Below are 6,000 nucleotides of genomic sequence, written 5' to 3'. Positions count from 1 at the left end.
GATGTCTTTAGTCATCTCATAATAATCTAATTAGTTGTAATAAATAGATTGCAAATTACCTTAAATAGATCCAGGCGAAGGATTAGTAAACTACACCATGCAAGCCAAACCTGACTGACTCTCCACCTATTTATTTTTTAGGTAACAAATAACTTTAACTTTTTTTTTTTTTTTTTTTTTAAAGGCAGAGAGCACTAGTAGGCACAGTAGGCAGAGAGGCAGGCAGAGAGAGAGAGGGGGAAGAAGGCTCCCTGCCGAAGCAGAGAGCCCAATGTGGGACTTGATCCCAGGACCCCGGGATCACTACCCGAGCCACCCAGGTGCCCCTCCTTTAATTTTTTAAATGAGGTTAACACCCACATAAATAAAATTCACCATTTTATTAAATTTTTTACTTAAATTTTTTTGACACACAATATTACATTGGTTTCAGGTGTTGCTACGTTTGGTATACTTGTACTTTATTAAGGTTTTTGGAATTAATAGTCATAAGGTACACTGACCTATAGGTTTTTCTTTGTGTTCGTCTGACATTGATATCATGGAAATGTCTCAAAATGAATTAAAGTGTTCCCTCAATTCTGTTTTCCGAGAGAGGCTGAAGACAGGTGTTAATTCTTCTTTAACATCTGAAAGAAATCACCAGTAAAATCATGCAATACACTAGGCTATTCTTTCTGGCAGGTTATATTTTAAACCATAATTTCCTAATGTTAAATCCATAAAACATTAAAGTAACAATTTTAAAGTAAACAACTTAGTAGCATTAAAGCACATTAACACAATCTAGTTGCAAAATGTTTACCTCACTCAAAAGTAAAACACTATAGTCATTAAATAGTTTGTCCTGACACTACCTCTCCTCCCAGGTCCTGGCAGCCACCAATCAAAATTCTTGTTTCAAACGAATTCTATGTATGGAATCATGCAACATATGACCTTTTGTGTCTAGTTCCATTCACTTAGCATGTTTTCTAACTTCATCTACACTACAGCATGTTCTCAGTAATTCGTGACTTTTCGTGACTGAATAGTATTTATTCCCTTCTATGCAAAATTTATCCAAAATGTTCTTATCTTAGACATTTGCACTTTATAGCAGCTGAATCACTTTAAATAGCAGTTATGGAAACAGGTTTCAATTTATGCACATTTTTGCCAACACATTATTTTTCATGCTTTTTAAATTACAAAGTAGTGGCTGTGAAATAATCTCACTGTGGTTCTGATTTGCACTTCACTTATGTCTCATATGAAGACTCATGTGTTTTTTGTCCATTTACTTTGAAAAAATGCCTTCTTAAAATGTTGCTCATTTTTATTTTTTAAAGATTTCTTTTATTTGAGAGAAAGAGCACAAGCTGGGGTAGGGGCAGAGAGACAGAAACAGACACCCTGCTGAGTAGGGAGCTCAATGTGGGGCTCAAATCCAGGACCCTAGCACCATGACCTGAGCCAAAGGCAGTTGACTGAGCCACCCAGGTGCCCCAAAATGTCACCTATTTTATAACTGTCAATTTGTTATTGAGACCTAAGCAGGTTTTTTCCCCCAAGATTTTATTTATTTACTTGACAGAGAGAAACACAGTGAGAGAGGTAACACAAGCAGGGGGAGTGGGAGAGGGAGAAGCAGGCTCCCTGCCAAGCAGGGAACCCCATGCAGGGCTCCATCCCAGGACCCTGGGACCATGACCGGAGCTGAAGGCAGATGCCTAAGGACTGAGCCACCCAGGCACCCCTGTAAGCAGGTTTTTTAAAAATACGTAATATACTCTTGACACAAAAACCTTATTTACTATATGGTTTGTAAATATTTTCTCATCTTCTGCACATTGTCTTTTTACTTTCTTGGTAATGTCTCAGTGAAAGTATTAAATTTTGATAAAATTGAATATGTCTCTTTTTGCTTCTGCTTTCGGAATCACAATTAAGATACCATCATCAAATCCAAGGTCATGAAGATTTATTCCTGTTTTCTACTTAAAAGTTCTAGAGATTTATCTTTTGTATTTGGAATGCTGATGCATTTTGAGTTTTGTAGATGATGTAATGTAGAGGTCCAATTTCATTTCTTTCCATGTTGTTGTCCAAGCACTATTTGTTGAAGGGATGGTTCATTCCTGTAAATCATCTTGGGACCCTCATCAATAATAAACTGGATACAGGTGTATGGATTTATTTCTAGAACCTCAATTCTATTCCAACTCTACTAAGCTTTGAAATTAAAAAAAAAAAAAAAAAAAAAAAAAAAAAAAAAAAAACTTGAGTCCTCCAACTTTACTCTTTTTCAAGACTGATTTGGGTAAAAAGAAACCCTAGCAATTCTGTATGAATTTGTGGATTAGCTTTCTCACTTCTGCATAAAAGGCTGTTCAGATTTTGACAGGCATTGCATTAAATCTGTAGATTACTATGGGTGGCGCTGACATCTTAAGAACATTATATTGCAACACATGAACACAGGATGTTTTCCCATTTATTTACATGTTTTCCTTTTCTTTTTTAAAGATTTTACTTATTTGACAGAGAGAGAGAGAGAGAGTAACAGAGAGAATACAAGCAGGAGGAGTGGGAGAGGGAGAAGCAGGCTTCCTGCTGAGCAGGGAGCCAGATGTGGGGCTCAACCCCAGAAACCTGGGATCATGACCTAAGCCAAAGACAGATGCTTAACAACTGAGCCACCCAGGTGCCCCAGTAAAGTTGCTGGATTTTTCTTTTTCTTCTTTTTTTTTTTTAAAGTAGGCTCTACAAGGGTATTAGGGCACGCATTGCAGGGAGCACTGGGTGTGGTGCAAAAACAATGAATACTGTTATGCTGAAAATAAATAAATTAAAAATAAATAAATAAATAAATAATAAGGTAGGCTCTACGCCCACAGAGTCCAATGTGGGACTCGAACTCATGACTGTGAGATCAAGACCTGAGCTGAGATCAACCAACTGAGCCACCCAGTCACCCCCATTCCAGCAAAGTTTTGCAGTTTTCACTGAACATTTATTTTTCCTCCCAGGTTAAATTTATTCCTAGGTATTTTCTTCTGTATGCATGAAATTATTTCATGAATTTTTTTCAGGCTATAATTAGCTTAAGAAAAAAAGCAACTGATTTTATGTGATTTTTTTACCCTTTAACTTTGTTGATTGTTTTAAACTGTGTCCTATAGGTGTTAATGAGGTTGAAACTAGCAGAAAATTTAAAGCCTGTGTTTCAGAGAACTGTTTTCCTCTGATCAGTCCTTGTGTCTTTTCATACCCCAATAACAAATCCACTCACTGTCTCTGCAGAAGCCTGGACTCAAAGTCAACTGTTATGGTTCCAGCCTATGAACAAGCAAAATCCTACATTCCTTACCAAAGATAAGGAGCCCAAGATTCCATCTAGTTTGTACCAGTTCTGAATGCATGTACAGAGTTCCTTCTCCTTGTCTTAAGATAACCTCCTGACCATCAGGGGCTGGTTTGCCTCATTCTGTTAAATCTCTACCCTAAAGTCAACATGGAATGTTATGTTCCATATGTTTGCTCAATGAGCATGTTCCATCTTTCCTCATGAACAGTCACAAGTTCCCCCGACCATTTCATCAAAACCATTTGGCTTTTACCAAAACATCATCTATATGTAGACATTCTCAATACAGATTCTTTCATCTACCAAAATCCATTTGAAATTCACCTATATTGCTCATGTATCAATAGTTCATTATGCATTACTGCTTAGTATTACAATATATGGATGTAGCATATTTTATTCATTCAATACCCTGTTCAGGACCATTCAAGTTCTTCCCAGTTGGGGAAGACCAAAGAAAGCTACTATGTTGTGATGGTACACAACACTAATAAGCAGTTCTATGTCAGAACACAGGTTACTATTTCAACTTGGATAAATACCTAAAGAAGTAACTGCCTAGCCATACAATAGATGTAGGCTTAATTTTATAAGAAACTGACAAACTGCTTTTACAAAGTACATGTTCCATCTGCTAAGCAATACATATGACTTCTATTTATTCTGTATCTTTAGCAGTACTTGGAAATGTTGCTTTTTCTTACTCAACCATTGTAGATGTTTAGCGTTATTACAGTAAATTTGATTGCCATTTCCTTAATGGCAAATGAATGCTAAGTATTTTTCTATTTACTTATGTATTTTACCTTTAATATGTTATTTCTATCTTCTGTACATTTTATTGTGTTAATTCATATACCATAAAATTAACCTTTTTACTACCCATTTATCACTCCTTCTAGTCTCTGAAAACTACTCCTTATGTGTTCTCTATCACATAATAAATGGCATTATGTCTAGCTCTGTCACTTGTATATTTTCAAATGCATCCATATTGTACCAAGTATCAGTACTTTATTATTTTTATTATAATTTCACTTTCTTGACAGCGTCTCTTCAAGCATAAAAGTTACTGATTTTGATGTATTTTATGTATTTTGTCTTTGGATGCCTGTGCTTTGTATATGTCAAATTCAAGGTCATGAAGATATACAACTGCTTTAAAAGTCTGGTAATTTCAGCTCTTAAATTAGGTCTTTGATTCATGCTATCGTCATTTTTGCAGTGTTAAGTCTCTGGACCAACTTCGTTCTTGGGAATGAGGATATCCACTTGTCCCAACATTATTTGTTGAAAAGATTATTGTTCTCCACTGCTCTGTCTTGACATCCTTGTCAGGAATCTACTAATCATGCACATCAGAGTGTATCTGTGGACTTTCAATTCCATACTTGCCTATTTAACCTATATGTCTATCCTATGCCTATTTAACCTATATGTCTACCCTTACAATATTACTATTCTTAATTACTGGATTTTTGTACTAAATCTTAAAATAAATGTTCTCCATTGTAGTCCTTTTTCAAGACTGCTCTATTCTGTATCTGTATTTCCATGTGATTTTAGAATCAGCTTGCCAATTTCCACAAAAATGCCAGTTGGAACACCAACATGAAACTGCACTAAATCTCAAAATCGATTTGGGGAGCAGTTCATTTGAGGAGTATTCATTTCCTAGAGCTGTCTAGCAAATTACCAAATGAAAAGCTTAAAACCAGAAAAACTGGTTGTTCTACAGTTCTGGAGACTAAAAGTCTGAAATCAAGATACTCGAACCCATGCTTCTTTTGAAGGCTTTAGGAGAGACAACATTCCGTACTTCTCTAAGCTTCTGGTGTAGCTATCAATCCTTAGTGCTCCTGATCTTGTAGAAACATTACTCCAATATCTGCCTTTGTAATCACATGCCATTTTCCCTGTGCATCTCTGTGTCCTCTCCTCTTCTTAAAGGGGTATGAGTCACACTAGATTAAAGCCCCAATCTACTCCAGTATGACCTCATATTAACTTAATGACATCTGCAAAGCCCCTATTTCCAACTAAGATCAAATTCATAGGAAACAGAGGTTAAAAGTTAATATATCTTTTAAGGGTACATAATTCATCCCATGACACCACCTTAACATTACTAATTCTCCCAATTCATGAACAAGAGGTCTTTTTGTTTACTTCTCAAATTTCTTGTAATGTGGTTTTCCGTGTGAAAGTCTTACACACTTCTTTTGCTCAATTTATGCCCAAGTATTTTATTCTTTTGGATACTATTGTAGAGGGACTTTTCTTAGTTTTATTTTTGGATTTTTCATGGCTACTGTACAGAAATACAACTTATTTTCCCTATTTTTCTTATATTCTGCAGTCTTTCTGAAATCATCAGATCTAATTTTATGTGGGTTACCCAGGATTTTCTACATACAAGATCATTTCATCTGTGAATTTGGTTTTTCTTCTTCCTTTCTAATCCAGATGCAATTTGTTTTTCTTGCCATAAATAAACTGAATTTCCAGTATAACGTCAAAAATAGTGAGAACAGATATTCATGTCTTGTTCCTGATCTCAAGGGGAAAGTACCCAGTCATTTAACATTAAGTTTCTTAGCTGCAGGTTATCCCTGAACAGCTATTAACTGGTTGAGAAAATTACCTTCTAT

At 35.7% G+C, this 6,000-nt stretch overlaps 1 long non-coding RNA gene across 1 annotated transcript in view; it reads right to left on the bottom strand.

Moving 5' to 3' along the window:
• Window positions 1-365: 365 nt before the first annotated feature.
• The window catches only part of LOC101684050, a 77,711-nt gene continuing 72,076 nt past the window's right edge, over window positions 366-6,000 (bottom strand). Inside the window, exon 4 of the long non-coding RNA XR_006608780.1 lies at window positions 366-629. This is a non-coding gene — a long non-coding RNA (uncharacterized LOC101684050). The remainder of the gene's footprint in view (window positions 630-6,000) is intronic.

Source organism: Mustela putorius, unplaced genomic scaffold (assembly GCF_011764305.1).
Source record: "Mustela putorius furo isolate JIRA1106 unplaced genomic scaffold, ASM1176430v1.1 tig00001114_pilon_pilon_pilon, whole genome shotgun sequence".
Lineage (NCBI taxonomy): Eukaryota > Metazoa > Chordata > Mammalia > Carnivora > Mustelidae > Mustela > Mustela putorius.
The sequence above is the reverse complement of the archived record's forward strand: the minus strand, read 5'-3'. Positions and strand labels throughout refer to the sequence as shown.